The sequence below is a fragment of the Schistocerca gregaria genome, chromosome 1 (genome assembly GCF_023897955.1).
Source record: "Schistocerca gregaria isolate iqSchGreg1 chromosome 1, iqSchGreg1.2, whole genome shotgun sequence".
NCBI lineage: Eukaryota > Metazoa > Arthropoda > Insecta > Orthoptera > Acrididae > Schistocerca > Schistocerca gregaria.
In genome coordinates this window covers 1,132,131,772-1,132,151,356 of record NC_064920.1, presented here as the reverse complement: position 1 = coordinate 1,132,151,356, position 19,585 = coordinate 1,132,131,772, and the positions used below count along the sequence as shown (strand labels likewise).

Genomic DNA, 19,585 nt, shown 5'->3' with positions numbered 1-19,585 from the left:
TCCACCCGGCCTCCCGCATGCCCACTATACGCCCTCGCTCAAAGTCCGTCAACTGCACATACGGTTCACGTCCACGCTGTCGCGGCATGCTACCAGTGTTAAAGACTGCGATGGAGCTCCGTATGCCACGGCAAACTGGCTGACACTCACGGCGGCGGTGCACAAATGCTGCGCAGCTAGCGCCATTCGACGGTCAACACCGCGGTTCCTGGTGCGTCCGCTGTGCCGTGCGTGTGATCATTGCTTGTACAGCCCTCTCGCAGTGTCCGGAGCAAGTATGGTGGGTCTGACACACCAGTGTCAATGTGTTCTTTTTTCCATTTCCAGGAGTGTATAACCTATGAAGCACTGGCGGATCATAATGATAATGATCGTAACAAAAATCGAAAACAATAATTATTGTCCGCAGCTCGTGGTCGTGCGGTACCGTTCTCGATTCCCGCGCCCGGGCTCCCGGGTTCGATTCCCGGCGGGGTCAGGGATTTTCTCTGCCTTGTGATGACTGGGTGTTGTGTGATGTCCTTAGGTTAGTTAGGTTTAAGTAGTTCTAAGTTCTAGGGGCCTGATGACCATAGATGTTAAGTCCCATAGTGCTCAGAGCCATTTGAACCAGCCAATAATTATTGCGATGTGCAGCACATGTAACGAACGCCAAAGTTTCTCATGTGCATGGGCTTTCCAATATGTCTATTTCAAAACAAACTTGGTTTCGATAGAGCGACCTTGCGCTTATGAAGCTAAGAGTGCCTACTCGCTCGGCTGCGGATTTCTTAACTAACTGGGACCCTACAAAGAATATACGCTCGTCCAAAATTTTCGAACTCTGTTTTCTCGAAACTGGTTGAGAGTTACTTCTTCTTCTTTACATACGATGAAGTCCTAGGGGATTGAGTAGCAGAACACAGAAGTGAAGTGAAATTACAGTATTGCGAGGCGTATCTGCCTGTAAATGCTCCTTTGTTTCGGCTATTTTGTGGAGAAGCTACAGGCCAGTTGTAAAGTTAATACGGTGGGGACGTTTGTCTGGCGCACTGTGTGACCCTGGGGCCGACTGGAGTTGGCCTAAACTGCAAGTGAAATAACAACAGCAAGATTACCGTCTGCTGACCAGCAGAGGCCAAAGTCTAGCTGATAGCAGGGTTCAGATGTCGGCGCCTCGTGATAAGCCAGGCAGGCGGAGCAATAGGACATTCCAGTCGCGGAGCTGGCTCCGCCTACGCCTGTAGCAGGACCGCAGGAAGCTCCTGAGCATTCCAGATCAAGAGGGTTATTGGTTTGTAGACATGCTTCCCCTGTCGGCTTATGTGCTGCGGTAGCTCGTTCAAATAACGCTCTTCTTGGAGGTTTTTATGAAAGTGTTAAACAGTTTTTGCAGAGTATATTTTTACTTCTTAACTGAAGAGAACTCCCTTGACTGATTCGACTTGTTTTACACCTTTCATGTCCTATCCAAATGGGCACAGAAAGCTGTTTCGTCAGGTCGGATGTTTGTTGATATTTTTTTCCAGTTGCATTACAGAGTAATTCGAGTAGGCGGAGGTTCAAATGGCTCTGAGCACTATGGGACTTAACTACTAAGGTCATCAGTCCCCTAGAACTTAGAAATACTTAAACCTAACTAACCTAAGGACATCACACACATCCATGCCCGGGGCAGGATTCGAACCTGCGACCGTAGCGGCGGCGCGGTCCCAGACTGTAGCGCCTAGAACCGCTCGGCCACTCCGGCCGCCAGTAGGCGGAGGTAATGCCTAACTTGAATTTTTGAGAGGAGATTTCCGAGCGCTAGTATTTGCCTTACAAATAACGGAAACCTCAAAAGCTCATGGTCGAAATCAGAGACAGGGGTGGAACCAATTCTAAACTGTTACTGGGACAATACTACCCTCGTAAAAATACGTAGACTTAGAAAGAGTGCATGTGTCTTTGTGTCAAGAGGTTGCGCTATTAGAGATCTTTTCCCAAATCAGAGCTCCGATCTTTCCAACCAGATTCCAGCGAACTGGGAATCGGGCAGAGGTGGTTTCCCATTTTGGGTAGTGGTATTCCCAGTTATGGCATTTGTCTTACAACCAAGTTAGGCATTCCAACAACGTTTGTCTGTGCTGGAGGATTGGAACTAGTTTAAATTGTTGTTGGAATAATATTGCTCCAAAAAAGAAAGGTCTTAATGTCCGGACGATAACGAGGGAAGAATGGGGAAGGAAATCGGCCTCGTTCTTTCAAAGAACTCATCCCGGCGTTTGCCTTAAGCGATGCACAGAAATCAAGGGTTAATTGATGCACTGTATCTCTATTCAATCTTACTATCTTCATCTTTCGCAAAAGATGAGCAGTCTCGCCGGAGTTTGACAATTTACAAGGGATTATTTTCTATGCACTTTATTGCTCAGGACAGTTCATCAGATTAATCGTAAATGCAGTCTCTTAAGTTTTCGAGTCTAGGAGTTCATGTATCTCAGGTGGTCTTCCTCTTGTCCCAGCCCTATCCCACCGTGGTCCATTTCGGACGAGTGTCGCTAATGAGTCAGATTTAGTAGGTGAAATACTGCATAGATGGTTAATCCAGGACATTTTCAGGACATTCCAGGCAGTGAAGAACGCCAGTAGTCTACTAAACTACCGATACAAGCTGAGGTCACCAAATCGTACTTCTGTAATGCCTAACCATGGAGGAACTTGATTCGAATGTTGTTCACTGAAGAAATTGCCATAGTCAATATTAGTATCAATATAATGGGCAATCTGGATAAAATCTGCCCTTGAATGACCTTGAAAAGTGCAAGTGTTCAAGTGGGTTGCGTACATTCAGAGCGAGGGGCAATGACATCACCAGTGGCGTTATTAGACCCATCAGTGGAAAGCCACACGCTCCCCCACCCCCCTTTCCAATCACCAATCAATCACAATGTAAAATTAAAAGAGCCACCAAAAATTAAAGATGGCGGAAATAGCCCTCCCCATGCCTTTCCTCCCATCACCAGCCAATCAAAGTGAAGTACTAATCGCCTTGTTATGTCCGCTCGGTGGTGCTCCAGCCAGCTATGCTGGGGAAGAACATATTCACCCGCCTTGGTCGCTCCCTCGGAGTTAAAACGTGATAGCGGACCATCTCAGTCTGGCAGTGCTCTATAAAACGTCTGTTATCCGTGTTTTTCTTCTGGTAGAATTTATGTTGATATTGCCCCATGTTGTAACCGCAGGAACCAGCCAAGTCTAATTGCAGTACCTTGAGAATAGTACGCAGGAAGAAGTTGTAGCGTTGGACGCCAGGCAGGGCCGAGGGGGCAGCCGAGGCGGCACTCAAACTGCTGGGCAGCGGCGCTTGATAAGAAAGTAAACAGCCTGCATATACAAACGAAGGTCTGTGTAGGGACTCATGATAAGCAATCAATTAAGGAGTATAAACAGAAAGCATTCCTGGCCAGGGAGAGAGGTCTGGGAGTGGAGAGAGAAAGAAAGAGGGCCCTTGGTGGGGACAGCGCTACGTCATGAGGAGCCAATGAAGGGCTCAGGACGCAGTGCGTGACCATATAGGGAAAGGCGCCTCTATCCCTCCACTCAGCCTCTGAAGAACAATAGCAACAACAATGCTTTAACGATACCAAATAAGGACAAGTTGCCCTCGACGCTACGTCATGCCAAGCGCTGGCGGGGTCGAAGGGGAAACGCTAACAAAACCCGAGAGCACGCCGCTCTGAGGGCTCTTCTTGTCGAGTAGTTAGAGAGTGATAGGAGCAGCCGACTGGGGCCGAGGGACGGGCTGTAGGCAGCGTGGAGAGCGTTAAGGCGTAGCCGCGGGACTGTAACGTAGGCTGCTGGGAATTATTGCAGAGCTTCTATTAGGCAGTCGGAACGGTGGAGTCAGTCGCCGTCTCTGTATTAGACTAGGCCTTCCTGTGAATGCAATCACCACGCAGTTAGGGTGAGCTGTATTCAATCAGAATAAACTGCAATTTGTTAAAGTTATCAAGACTTTAATTGTACCCGCTTCCTAGCCTTGTACCTTCACACCAGGGATTTCTACATCTTAGCCAGATCAAAAAGTCTCCCTCTCACTAAGGTCAAACGGCTAAATCCCATCCACGAACCGTGTCGCTCAATCCCTCGCAATACCCACGCTTGGGACCGCTGGTGCCCAATTTGCCTGCCAACTGCACTTCTATTATGCAGCAAAACTACTACATCCTAATTGTTATAAAAATATTTGTACGTTGCAAGGAACTTACATTTTAATTTTTGGATTAACCGGATAACACTAACTGATCTGGACGAACAAAAGCTTTCTAAAAGCTGTACGTCTTAACTATAGTTCTGTCATTTTCGGCAGCTAGCTCCTCGCTCGACTCCACACACGCCAGCTTAAACGCTCGCGTCATCTAGAGGTCTTCGCGTTAACTACTGGGGCCTCGGGCAGTCGACTCGGACCAGCCGGACTGGAGCGTTTGATCTCGCGCTTCCTGTCTCCTCACAAAACCAAATGTTCTGTCTGCAGACGGCCTTGCAGCGGTAGCGCTTCCTTTTTACACACATAGGAGGATGCTTTGAGGTCCTTTTCTTCTCTCAAGGACTGGCAAACACGTGGGGGTTAAAAGTCATCGACCTAACAATATTCTTCCTGTCGTCCCACCTGCAAATCGTTAAACGTATTTCCCAGAACGAATGGTTCTGTGTATGGACCTAATAATGTGGTTTTGAGACGTTTCTGGAAAGGCTGAAGAATGCTCTGCCCCTGTGAACAGAAGCAAAATACCTGTCTGCAGAACTGGGTTTTCCCCGAGATACCACACTGTAGAAGCGCTGGCAACAGTTCCCGCGAAATTAGTGGGTAGAGCTTACTGGGAAGGCTGCTGTTGTTGTTGTTATTGTTGTTGTGGTCTTCCGTCCTGAGACTGGTTTGATGCAGCTCTCCATGCTACTCTATTCTATGCAAGCTTCTTCATCTCCCAGTACCTACTGCAGCCTACATCCTTCTGAATCTGCTTAGTGTATTTATCTCTTGGTCTCCCTCTACGATTTTTACTCTCCACGCTGCCCTCCAATGCTAAATTGGTGATCCCTTGATGCCTCAGAACATGTCCTACCAACCGGTCCCTTCTTCTAGTCAAGTTGTGCCACAAACTTCTCTTCTCCCCAATCCTATTCAATACCTCCTCATTAGTTACATGTTCTACCCATCTAATCTTCAGAATTCTTCTGTAGCACCACATTTCGAAAGCTTCTATTCTCTTCTTGTCCAAACTATTTATTGCCCATGTTCCACTTCCGTACATGGCTACACTCCTAGTATATATAAAACCCAACTCTCCCAAACACCCCCTCTCCTCAGTGACCTCAGTTCGAGCAGCAATAGCGAGCACATCGCTACTGTTGCTCGTTTGGTTACTTGTTTTGACAGGGGGCTAACAAGGCTTGCCTGTGCTGTAGTGCCTGAAAGGGGCAAATTGTCGTTTGCTGTTACAACGGCGCAACAAATTGTCGTGTCTTTTGCTCCACAGTGTGGGGAATGAGCACTCGCACAGCGTGCGTGAAAACCGATGCTGCTAAGGGTGGATTGGTCGTCCAGCTTGCCAAATGCGCCGATCGGGAACGGCAAAAGAAGAGAGAAGGAAAGAAAATGACTGTGTACCTGCACCACCTCTATACATTCAGTGCAGAGGCACGCCATGGACAGCGCTGAAAGCTGCTGCAAGCAAGAAGTACGTGTTTCATCCATGGAAAACACCACTATCGAGCTGCAGGCAGTGAACATGACCGACTACAGAGCACTCGAAACCTAGGTGGTTGCCACATCATGGAGGAAACACCTCCAGTGAAGAAGACACAGCCGAAACCGCACGAGAAGCAAACGAGAGTGCTTCTCAGGGGGCCGCCCTGCGTTCTGAGGCCACAGTCAAAGAAGGAATTCGACAAGCAGCGCTCGGTGATGTGGCAATTACACTACATAACCGGACCAACCGCAAGACGCCTTCACTGTTCATTGTCGCCGTGCGTGTGGCCAACTATCCAGATGGCATCTTCGAGCTGGGAAGGCTGTTAGCCTTCCCTGGCAAGTCTGAAGCCCTCCTGCCTGACCTGGATACGAAGCCATAGTGCTTCACAAATCAGGAAGTCGAGCACATCACCATGTACTGCCGCAGCCACCTGAAGTGTGTCACATGCTCCGGAGAATACGACAGATACTCTCACGTACGCTGGATGTGCCAGACCCCACGTCGCCAACTGGCGAAGCTGCCAAACTTTCTCAAGCCGCAACCATACCGGTGGTGGGATGACAGCCCCAAACATAAAGCCACACACGAGAAGAAGAAGACGAAGAAGAAGAAGGAGGAGGAGGATGAAGAGCAGAGGGTGAAGAAGAGGTCAGCGCCAGGTGACGAGGTATCGACCCTCGTATCGTAAAGGCTTTTCTTCGTTTGCTTAGAACAGCTCTGTGTCCGTTAGACCATCAGCGAGAGCCAGTTCCTGCTACTAATAAGGCGAGTACACCATTCGCTTGTTACATATTTTTACGAGCTTCTAACAGGAGCGACTATGGGAATGAGTAGGAACTGTGGTTGTTGTGTACAGATGGGAGCTGAGTTGGCGACCCTTCACTCACAGCTCCAGGCTGCTTTGGCTTCCGTCACACAGCTTGAGTTTGCTGCCAAGCGGCGTCACTGTGGGGGATCGAACGCAGGGATACGAGGGACGTCGAGCACGTCCTACGTGTCCTCTGATCGGTCCACTGCTGTGGCCGCCCCGGGTACTGCCTGCATTGAGGTTGACCCCTCACCTGTGGTCGAGTGGGAGATCATTCCAAAGTCTGGCAGGCAGCGAAAAACTTTCCGAGGTGTCAATCGTAGGGACTCCCCAGTTCGTTTGACGAACAGGTTTCTGTGGCTGACGATATCTCTGAGCCGGATGCAGTGATGCACCCTGTTACAAAGGAAGATTCTCGACCCGCAAGGTCTGGGCGTTTACAGAGGGTGCGTTTGCTGGTAGTTGGCAGCTCCAACGTTAGGCGCGTAATGGGACCCCTTATGAACATGGCTGCTAAGGAGGGGAAGGAAGCCAGTGTGCACTCCGTGAGCATTCCAGGAGCAGTCATTCCAGATGTGGAAAGGGTGCTTCCAGATGCCATGAAGTGTACAGGGTGCAGCCAACTGCAGGTGGTGGCTCATGACGGTACCAATAACGAGCATCGCTTTGGATCAGAGCAGATTCTGTCGGGTTTCGGACGGCTAGCGGAAATGGTAAAGACAGCCAGTCTTGCTTCCGAGATTAAGGTGGAGCTCACCATCTGCAGCATCGTCGTTAACCGACTGTGGTCTTTGGTGCAGAGCCGAGTGGAAGGTCTGAATCAGAGGCTCAGCCGGTTCTGTGACCGTGTAGGCTGCAGATTCCTTGACTAGAGCCATCGTGTGGTGGGTTTCCGGGTTCCCCTTAATATGTCAGTAGTCCACTAGACACAGGAGGCGGCTACACGGGTAGCGGGGGCTGTGTGGAAGGGAGTGGGCGGTTTTTTAGGTTAGAGGATCTCAGGGAATCACAGAAGGGACGCCCGTCTAAAAGTGGGCAGGTAAAACACAGTAAGGTAGTTGTAGAAACGATTGGTATTGTAGTTGTAAATTGTCGCAGCTGTGTTGGGAAAAAAACGGAGTTCCAAGCCCTAATAGAGAGCACTGAAGCTCAAATAGTTATAGGTACAGAGAACTGGCTAAAGCCAGAAATAAGTTCAGCCCAAATTTTTTCAAACGATCTAACAGTGTTTAGAAAGGATAGATTAAATGCAGTTGGTGGTGGATTATTTATTTCTGTCAGAGGTAGTTCGCCTTGAAGCGAAATTGAAGTAGATTGTTCGTGTGAAATAGTATGGGTAGAGGTTATACCTGACAGTCAGACTAAATTATTAATTGGATCGTTTTGCCGAATCCGCGACTCAGAAGATATAGTGCTGAACAGTTGAAAGAGAACTTGAGTCTCATTTAAAATAAGTACTCCGCTCATACTATTATAGTCAGTGGTGACTTTAATCTACCCTCGATATGCTGGAAAATTACCTCGATATGCTGGAAAAATTATATGTTTAAAGCCGACAGTAGGCATAAAATGTCATCCGAAATTGTACTGAATGCTTTCTCAGAAAATTATTTTGAATAATTAGTTCATGAGCCCACTGGAAGCGTAAATGTTTGCGAAAGCATACTTGACCCTTTACCAACAAATAATCCTGGACAAATAGTGAGCGTTGTGACGAATACAGGGATTAGCGACCCCAAGGCAGTAGCTGCTAGGCTGAATACCGTAACACCTGCAACCATCAAAAAGAAACGCAAGGTGTATCTATTTAAAAAAAAAAAAAAACTTATAAAAATGCTCTTAACGCCTTTTTAAGAGATAGTCTTCACTCCTTCTGAACTGATCATGTGGGTGTAGAAAAGTTGTGGAATGTTTTCAAAGAGATAGTATCGACAGCAGTTGAGAGATATATAAATTAATAAGTGATGGTACTAATCCCCCATGGTACGCAAAACGGGTCAGATCGTTGTTGCAGAAGCAACGAAAAAAGCATGCCAAATTTAAAAGAACGCAAAATCCCGAAGATTGGCGAAGTTTTACGAAGTTCGAAATATGGCGCGTACTTCAATGCGGGATGCTTTTAATAATTTGCACAACAAAACTGTGTCTCGAAATCTGGCAGAAACCCAAAGAGATTCTGGTCATACATAAAGCACACCAGTGGCAAGACGCAATCAATACCTTCTCTGCGCGATAACAACAGTGAAGTCACCGATGACAGTGCCATTAAAACAGAGTTATTAAACACGGTTTTCCGGAACTCCTTCACCAAAGAGGACGAAATGAATATTCCTGAATTACAATCAAGAACAACTGGCAAGATGAGAAACGAAGAAGTAGATATCCTCGGAGTAACGAAGCAGCTTAAATCAGTTAATAAAAGCAAGGCCTCCGGTCCAGTTTGTATACCAGTCAGGTTCCTCTCAGAGTCTGCTGATAAAATAACTCTATATTTAGGAATTATATACAACCACTCGCTCACAGAAACATCCGTACCTAAAGACTGGAAAACTGCTCAAATCACACCAATACCCAAAAAGGTAATTAGGAGTAATCCGCTGAATTACAGGCCTATATCACTAACGTCGATTTGCACTAGGGTTTTGGAACATATACTGTATTCCAACATTATGAAGTACCTCGAAGAAAACGATTTATTGACACATAGTCAGCACGGCTTCAGAAAATATCGTTCTTGTGAAACACAACTAGCTCTTTATACTCATGACGTAGTAAGTACTATCGACAGAATATTTTTAGATTTCCAGAAGGCTTTCGATACCGTTGCTCATAAGCGTCTTCTAACCAAACTGTGTGCCTACGGAGTATCGCCTCAGTTGTGCGACTGGATTCATGATTTCTTGTCAGAAAGGTCGCAGTTCGTAATAATAGACGGAAAGTCATCGAGTAAACCAGAAGTAATATCCGGTGTTCCTTGTGAAACACAACTAGCTCTATTGTTCCTGATCTATATTAACAACCTAGGAGACAATCTGAGTAGCCGTCTTATCTTGTTTGCAGATGATGCTGTCATTTACCGTCTTGTAAAGTCATCAGATGATCAAAATGACTTGCAAAATTATTTAGATAAGATATCTGTATGGTGCGAAAAGAGGCAATTGACCCTGAATAAGGAAAAGTGTGAAGTTTTTCACATGAGTACTGAAAGAAATGAGCTGAATCAGATTACGCGATAAGTCACACAAATCTGAAGGCTGCAAATTCAACTAAATACTTAGAGATTACAATTTCAGATAACCTAAATCGGAACGATCACACAGATAATATTGCGGGTAGAGCAAAGTAAAGACTGCGATTCATTGGCAGAACGCTTTGAAGGTGCAACAGGTCTACTAAAGAGACTGCTTACACCACGCTTGTCCGCCCTATTCTGGTGTATTGCTGTGCGGTGTGGGATCCGCATCACGTGGGACTGCACTTGAAAGTGCACTTGTGTTATTTTTCCAGATTTGGTAAATGAAAGGCGATGCAGTCCTCGTCTGTCACACTGGGCGAAAGTGCACGGGCTTTCTCGCCATCACTGCTCGTTCCTCTTTTCTAGCATGCTCGTTCCTTTTTTCTAGCATGCTGAAATAAAGCAAGAGATGCAATCAAATCAAGCATCACCGTGTAACGTTATATGCGTATTACTCAGAAGGAAACGATTGTTAACGTATCGTATTGTATTATGATACTGCGGGTACATTCGTACACCTTTCCTCGTTGTATGCCTGAATTTAGACGCTTAACGCCTCTTTGCTCCATTTCATTTTCTATAATGCGAAGCAATCAAAAGAAAAAATGCTGTCACAAACAGCTAGTATAAAAGAAAGCCTACTTAATGAAAAACACGCGCGGAAAATCCCGAACACGAAAATCTGAAATTAGTTACTAGCCACCTAACACAAAGCGAATAACAAGCAGACAGCACTGCGGTACGCCCCCCCCCCCCCCCCCTCCCTGCGCATGCTCAAGTTATCGCTACCCAGTGCGCATGCGCGGATTGACGTATTTTACAACAGTTGTAACTTAATTTTCAGCAATTTTGTGCAATATCACTTTTTCAACGCTTTGACTCCGGTTTCCAGTTTTCCCACAGTCCGTAATACACTTTCATTTAACGTTACGTGTCCGCAGCTCGTGGTCGTGCGGTAGCGTTCTCGCTTCCCGCGCCCGGGCTCCCGGGTTCGATTCCAGGCGGGGTCAGGGATTTTCTCTGCCTCGTGATGACTGGGTGTTGAGTGATGTCCTTAGGTTAGTCAGGTTTAAGTAGCTCTAAGTTCTAGGGGACTGATGACCATAGATGTTAAGTCCCATAGTGCTCAGAGACATTTTATCATACTACGCCTCAGACGTACATTTATACTATGGCACTGTGTTTCATACTACTATACTTCTTTCTTCGGGGAATGCTCTTTGTGGTTCTATCGGTCTCCTCCTTACGCCTTTCTTGCTTTATCTGTCATGTCCTTTTTTGCTTGCAAGGTACTAGAATTCCTTTATCTCGTCCACAACCACTAATGCCGATTCGTACTTTGCAGCTCTCCCTTAGCTACGCAACGCCACGAACAACAAGAAGCGTGAAAAAATAAGCAAAGGCTCGAAGAAGATCTGGGGGAAAAGAGATTTTCAAACGATGAGGACTTCACACAGCGGTTATCGAAAGGGAGAAGTTTCACCGTCGAGGAACTAAACGACTGGCAGCACGTTCCGATGGTTTGTTTATAGAGACTTGGTGAGTATGCTGAAAAATAGTGTCCTGTATTGTGCCACTCTGAAGTGTAGTGCAGCGTCCAATGAAGATTACTTGGCCTGCTATAATAACGTACAACTTAATTTTTGGTGCCCTTCGTAGCCGTGGCCGGTTCAAGCAGTGGGGCACCTGCAGCTCTCAGACGCCTTTAACTGAATGTGCCACACGTGGATTGTGCAATGGTGAGGCAAGGTAGTTGTCCGACAGAGTCAGCAGCTGACGGTGTGCTGCGTCGCAGTCGAATGCTACGGCCCTGTCTCGGCAGTTCTTTTACGCCGAGTTCGGTGCCCCCTTGCACTAAAATGTTCTTGTGTTCGCCGAACTCTGGCAGCCAACGCCGTTGCTACACTCTGTTCATCATAAATAGACCTCAGACTTTAGGTAGAAACTTATTTTGATTCTCACTGAATGAAGGCAATAAAAGTTGTACATACACGAATTACGCCAATTTGTGATCGAAAATGCTAGTTTTATAGCACCTAAAAATACCTAATTTCAGGTTAGTACCTGACTGTACCTGAATTTTAATAATCTAATTAAATAAAAATTTTTATACATTCTCTCGTGGGCTTCTCAGCTAACAATTACGCAAATATTGTATCGAAAATTGTAATTTTATAGTACCTAAAATAACTAATTTTATGTTAGAAACTGACTGTACCTCATTTTTAAAAATTCTAAAAATACCTAATTTCATGTTAGAATTTTTTTTTTTTTTTTTTTTTTTTTTTTTTTTTTTTTTTTTTTTTTGTCTTCAGTCCTGAGACTGGATTGATGCAGCTCTCCATGCTACTCTATCCTGTGCAAGCTGCTTCATCTCCCAGTACCTACTGCAACCTACATCCTTCTGAATCTGCTTAGTGTACTCATCTCTCGGTCTCCCTCTACGATTTTTACCCTCCACGCTGCCCTCCAATGCTAAATTTGTGATCCCTTGATGCCTCAAAACATGTCCTACCAACCGATCCCTTCTTCTAGTCAAGTTGTGCCACAGACTTCTCTTCTCCCCAATCCTATTCAATACCTCCTCATTAGTTACGTGATCTATCCACCTTATCTTCAGTATTCTTCTGTAGCACCACATTTCGAAAGCATCTATTCTCTTCTTGTCCAAACTAGTAATCGTCCATGTTTCACTTCCATACATGGCTACACTCCAAACAAATACTTTCAGAAACGACTTCCTGATACATAAATCTATATTCGATGTTAACAAATTTCTCTTCTTCAGAAACGCTTTCCTTGCCATTGCCAGTCTACATTTTATATCCTCTCTACTTCGACCATCATCAGTTATTTTACTTCCTAAATAGCAAAACTCCTTTACTACTTTAAGTGTCTCATTTCCTAATCTAATTCCCTCAGCATCGCCCGATTTAATTTGACTACATTCCATTATCCTCGTTTTGCTTTTGTTAATGTTCATCTTATATCCTCCTTTCAAGACACTGTCCATTCCGTTCAACTGCTCTTCCAAGTCCTTTGCCGTCTCTGACAGAATTACAATGTCATCGGCGAACCTCAAAGTTTTTACTTCGTCTCCATGAATTTTAATACCTACTCCAAATTTTTCTTTTGTTTCCTTTACTGCTTGCTCAATATACAGATTGAATAACATCGGGGAGAGGCTGCAACCCTGTCTCACTCCTTTCCCAACCACTGCTTCCCTTTCATGCCCCTCGACTCTTATGACTGCCATCTGGTTTCTGTACAAATTGTAAATAGTCTTTCGCTCCCTGTATTTTACCCTGCCTCCTTTAGAATTTGAAAGAGAGTATTCCAGTCAACATTGTCAAAAGCTTTCTCTAAGTCTACAAATGCTAGAAACGTAGGTTTGCCTTTTCTTAATCTTTCTTCTAAGATAAGTCGTAAGGTCAGTATTGCCTCACGTGTTCCTACATTTCTACGAAATCCAAACTGATCCTCCCCAAGGTCCGCATCTACCAGTTTTTCCATTCGTCTGTAAAGAATTCGCGTTAGTATTTTGCAGCTGTGACTTATTAAACTGATAGGTCGGTAATTTTCACATCTGTCAACACCTGCTTTCTTTGGGATGGGAATTATTATATTCTTCTTGAAGTCTGAGGGTATTTCGCCTGTCTCATACATCTTGCTCACCAGCTGGTAGAGTTTTGTCATGACTGGCTCTCCCAAGGCCGTCAGTAGTTCTAATGGAATGTTGTCTACTCCGGGGGCCTTGTTTCGACTCAGGTCTTTCAGTGCTCTGTCAAACTCTTCACGCAGTATCGTATCTCCCATTTCGTCTTCATCTACATCCTCTTCTATTTCCATAATATTGACCTCAAGTACATCGCCCTTGTATAAACCTTCTATATACTCCTTCCACCTTTCTGCCTTCCCTTCTTTGCTTAGAACTGGGCTGCCATCTGAGCTCTTGATATTCATACGCGTGGTTCTCTTCTCTCCAAATGTCTCTTTAATTTTCCTGTAGGCAGTATCTATCTTACCCCTAGTGAGATAAGCTTCTACATCCTTACATTTGTCCTCTAGCCATCCCTGTTTAGCCATTTTGCACTTCCTGTCGATCTCATTTTTGAGACGTTTGTATTCCTTTTTGCCTGCTTCATTTACTGCATTTTTATATTTTCTCCTTTCATCAATTAAATTCAATATTTCTTCTGTTACCCAAGGATTTCTAGCAGCCCTCGTCTTTGTACCTACTTTATCCTCTGCTGCCTTCACTACTACATCCCTCAGAGCTACCCATTCTTCTTCTACTGTATTTCTTTCCCCTATTCCTGTCAATTGTTCCCTTATGCTCTCCCTGAAACTCTGTACAACCTCTGGTTCTTTCAGTTTATCCAGGTCCCATCTCCTTAATTTCTCACATTTTTGCAGTTTCTTCAGTTTTAATCTACAGGTCATAACCAATAGATTGTGGTCAGAGTCCACATCTGCCCCTGGAAATGTCTTACAACTTAAAACCTGGTTCCTAAATCTCTGTCTTACCATTATATAGTCTATCTGATACCTTTTAGTATCTCCAGGGTTCTTCCACGTATACAACCTTCTTTCATGATTCTTAAACCAAGTGTTAGCTATGATTAAGTTGTGCTCTGTGCAAAATTCTACTAGGCGGCTTCCTCTTTCATTTCTTAGCCCCAATCCATATTCACCTACTATGTTTCCTTCTCTCCCTTTTCCTACACTCGAATTCCAGTCACCCATTACTATTAAATTTTCGTCTCCCTTCACTATCTGAATAATTTCTTTTATTTCATCGTACATTTCTTCTATTTCTTCATCATCTGAAGAGCTAGTTGGCATATAAACTTGTACTACTGTAGTAGGTGTGGGCTTCGTATCTATCTTGGCCACAATAATGCGTTCACTATACTGTTTGTAGTAGCTTACCCGCATTCCTATTTTCCTATTCATTATTAAACCTACTCCTGCATTACCCCTATTTGATTTTGTGTTTATAACCCTGTAGTCACCTGACCAGAAGTCTTGTTCCTCCTGCCACCGAACTTCACTAATTCCCACTATATCTAACTTTAACCTATCCATTTCCCTTTTTAAATTTTCTAACCTACCTGCCCGATTAAGGGATCTGACATTCCACGCTCCGATCCGTAGAACGCCAGTTTTCTTTCTCCTGATATTGTATCGAAAATTGTAATTTTATAGTACCTAAAATAACTAATTTTATGTTAGAAACTGACTGTACCTCATTTTTAAAAATTCTAAAAATACCTAATTTCATGTTAGAATCTATCAGATTTTTAAAAATCCAGTCAAATAAAATTTACATGAGGAAACTACTATTCTGGTCTTCCCGGCTACTTATAAAACAGTAATTGAATCATAACTAGTTTGTTTGCATGCGTGAACGCCAATCGTGAGTCAGGCGACAGAAGTATACTCCAAGCTGTTCCAGCCCGTGCTGCTCCGCAGAGCTTTGTCGCTCGCTGTGAATCGTCAAATGGGCCGACAGGGCACAGAGGAGCATTGTGATCTGCCTCGGGCGCCTTCCTGCCGTATTCCAACTGCTTGTTTAAAACACCTGCACTGCCTTCGTTCAGTCGGTTAGCTTGCTGCTTGGATGTGGTGAAATATTTCACAGCAACACTGTACTTGGAGCAAGTCAAGCTTGCTGAAAGTAGCCAGTTCCATATCATCTCTGACTCGTCAGTGGTTACAAGAATTCCCTGATTTCTCTACAGACGGAAGAATTTACTGCAATGTGTGCAACAAAAAATGTTAACTTTTTATCTGCTACGCCCACTAGTGAACAGTGATGCGATTGTTTTTCCCGCGTTAACTTGGCCCAGACACATGCGAATGCAAAAATATTATTTCTAAAGCCTTAATGTAGGTTAATTTTGCTAAGTAGATCTTGTACGTAAATCCTTCCACGAACTATTTCTCTCCTCATTTCTTTTTGTTTTTAGGTCCGCAGTTCGTGGTCTTGCGGTAGCGTTCTCGCTTCCCGCGCATGGTGTCCCGGGTTCGATTTTTCCTGCCTCGAGATGACTGAGTGTTGTTTTGTCGTCTTCATCATCATCATTCGTCCCCATTACGGTCGGAGGAAGGCAATGGCAAACCACCTCCACTAGCACCTTGCCTAGTACAACGGTGCGTCTCTCCCGCATCGTCCCCTACGCTCCTCGGAGTATGTGACATCATCATCATCATCATCATCATCATCATCATCATCATGTGTTTTTAGGTATGTTCTGAACAGAGAACGCATTTAAGTCAGCGTGTTGCATGGAGTAAACACCAGGCAAATTTAAAAAATAAATCGAACTCGAAACAAACATTTGTAACTAAACCAGATGCAACGAACAAAAACGAATTTCATCTTGACCTGTGTCAAGCCACTGTTGCAGCAAACATGCAATTCAATGCAATTGAAAATAGCCAGTTCAAAAGTTTTCGAGAGAAATATTGTTACCACAGCATTCCATCAGAATCCACACTGAGAAAGAACTATTCAGATACTTTATATGAAAATACACTGAGCAGAATAAGGGAAAATATAGGCGGTTCATACATGTGGAGCTCTGTCGATGAAACAACTGACAGACAAGGTCGTTATGTGGCTAATTTCATTGTTGGAAAGTTAGATCCTGACAATCGCTCTGTACTTCATCTGATCTGCAGCAAGAAGCTAAAAAAGACTAATCAGGAAACATTTCTCACTTTGTTAATAAAGCTCTCAAATTACTTTGCCTCAACAGTCTAGATGAAAATAAAGTACTTGTAATCTACACTGATGCAGCCGCATAGATGACTGCTGCTGTTAAATTGTTGACAGAATTTTACCTAGCCTTGCTCCATATCACACGTCTTTCCCACGCCATGAGTCGTGTAGCTAAGAAGATACGTCTCGAATTTTCACATATAAATAAGCTAGTTTCAACCATCAAAAAGGTTTTTATTAAAGCACCTACTAGAATCCAGTTATTTCGAGAGGAAATTCGCAGCGTTAGCACGTCCACTAGAACCCATACTTACTCGCTGGGAATGTGGCTAGAGGCGGTGGAATATTACAGCGAGCAGTTGGAAGACATTAACAACATTGTTCTTAAATTGCGGGAGGAGACAGTGCGCGTTACTTCAGCTAAAGATCTTCTAAAGGACCCAACAATTTCCAACGACTTTGCATATATAAAATCTCATTATGCATTTTTGGTTCCTATTATTAAAGCTCTAGAGTGTTCAGGGAAACAAGTCTACACGCGGATGCGATTGATAGAGGTGACAGAAAAAATAAACTTGGTCTCAGGTTCTATTGGTAGGAAAGTTAGCGAGAAACTCAAGACAGTGCTTCCGTTGGCGTGGAACGCTCAATCTCGGCATATAAGATGCTATTAAGAGACAGGAGAAGCAGTTTCTCGACGGAAAATCTGGAGAAAGTGGTAGTTATTTACTGTGACTGTAATTATGGACAAGGACAATAATATAATGTGGGTTTTTGTCAATCTATCTTTCTAGACAATAAAATGTCATATTTTGGTCATCTATTTTCTGATTTTTATAAACTATTTTTGTAAGTGATAGAACCTATTTTAGGTACCCAATTTAAGGTATTTAGAACCTAAAAGTCTGGGGTCTAATCATAAGAATAAACCTGATGTAAACATTACACCACGTATTCTTCCGCATTTGTTTGTATCTCATTGGATTTCGTTTCACATGGAGCGGAAGCCACGCTGTGTCCAGTACAGTCAGGTACGATCATAAGGATACGTTTTATGCTGTGTGACACGCACATAGACTGAGCGATAATGTACGCGACAACGGCTTAACCGGCGCATTAAACGTGGACAGCACTGGCCAACCAGCGGTCCAACTAACTTGCAATGACGTGAGCAGTTGCAGTTTAGACGTAAAAAGAGATGGGCAAAGAAACAATATAGCTTCGAATATCATTTAATTGTTCAAGAGAATGAAATAATGTCCGGGAAAACTCCAGCACCACCTCGCGCTTTTTAGGTGGCCAGGCGGAAAGCACAAAATGATGTCGTCCTTACCAAACACAGTATTCTAATTAGAAACAAGAGTGATGAAAAAACACAGGGTAATTTTTCAGAGCGAGCTGTGTGTGATACAAAAGCATACTGCTGGTTTTTCATCATACTTTTGAAAACTGCAGCCACTGAAAGTATTAATTACAGTCCATCATGTGGTGATCTTGAGAGATTGCAGGGCACTCTCACCTCTGATTCGGTGTAGGGAATACGATCTATTGCGATTTGACTTCATACATTATGATGTAATGGTGGGCAGTAGTTTATGGTCTTGTTTGCATGCTCTAGGGAAGGAAATACGGTAAGCTTTACCTGCGTTCAAACGAGCAGGGTGCCGACTTAAACGACTGCAGCAAAAGCACGGCATTGATATCCGTTTGACCTACGACAGCGCCATCTAGCGAGCCAACCATAGCGCCATCTGGTTTCCCCCTCCAAGCTAGACGAGTTTCGTTCTTTGTAGTTTTTTCTTTTGATGCTTATATCGTGAGATATTTGGCCCGGTCACCATCAATGGACCACCCTCCATGTGTAAATATAGAAGGTGGCGGGTGATGGGCTGCAATTAGCCTGAGACGTGCTACATATTAAGATTCAGTTCCAGAGATCTCACTTGCCGTCGGATGTCTCCTACTGCGAAAAGTTCATCCACAATACAGCTCGACAAGTCCGTGAATTATGGCATATGAAGAGGACAGAAGACTGAGCCAACCTCATCTCTCAAAAGTTCAACTTAAAGCAGAATTCTATGACCGCACCACTGGGTGTATACACTGTTCTTCCCTCTATCAACAAATATGCGAAGATCCGCCGCACATCAAATCGTGGACCGTCCGTGGGTAGGTAACGAATGAAGTTCGTGTGGCTTCCAATCTACTGCAAACCTTTAGATTTCATAACACTTTGGCGACCTGCAGCTCAATTCCGCTGCATATTTTTTCAAGCAACCGCTCTGTCTCCCTAATAGACTTAGTAAACCCCTTCAAAATCTTTCAACCTATAAGGAAGCAAAAGTGCTTGTAGCGTGCTACCAATATTATGATTCACTTTATGCGCTAAGAGAGGGGGGATTTCCCCTCCCGCTAGCTCCATCTAGCACTTGTAATTGAGGCGTGGCGGTTAACTATTGCGCAATACCGTGTCATCAAATTTATTGCTCACGAACGTATACAAAAAAATGACGTAATATGGTTAGGTGTAACGTTGAGTTCGAAGCCAGTAAAACTACTGTATTACAAAGAAGCATTTAGTTTTATAACTTTTTGAGTTATGCTACAATACTTGAGCTACTAGCCTGTAACACTGAGCAAGGAAATAGAGAAACTTGTTTAATATTTTCGAAATTATAAAGCGAAACGCGTATTTTTTATGAAACAAATAATAATTCATTACAGATTATCAACCCGTTTCGAAATTATAAAGCGAAACGCGTATTTTTTATGAAACAAATAATTCATTACAGATTATCAACCCGTTTGGCTTAATGTATAGCTTCCAAATTTCATCGTCATATTTACCATGTAACATAATGGCACTGTTGCAGATTTCATTTTTGTAATTCTAATAGTTCAAGCCGGTGCTTCTGGAAATGAAAGTCTACAATAGTTCGATACGAAAAACTGTAATTTCCAGATTTATGAGAGTAGAAGGTTCTAATTTTCACCATAACAATCAAACCATCTCGTATTAAAAAAACTGATTTTATCTTAAATTCCCTATTTCATGATCTATTTAAACATCTGTGCGATGGAAGGCGCCGCTCTTCGCTCTT

The 19,585-nt window shown here is 43.9% G+C and overlaps 1 protein-coding gene and 1 long non-coding RNA gene across 2 annotated transcripts in view; one reads left to right on the top strand and one right to left on the bottom strand.

Annotated features, from left to right (window-relative positions):
- LOC126293152 (uncharacterized) overlaps window positions 1–19,585 on the bottom strand; it is a 456,474-nt gene that overhangs the window by 327,226 nt on the left and 109,663 nt on the right. The window lies entirely within an intron of this gene.
- Window positions 1,201–11,790, top strand: LOC126284019 (uncharacterized). The gene is made up of 3 exons (XR_007551429.1): window positions 1,201–1,273; window positions 11,103–11,296; window positions 11,417–11,790. It is a non-coding gene; the product is annotated as an uncharacterized LOC126284019 (long non-coding RNA).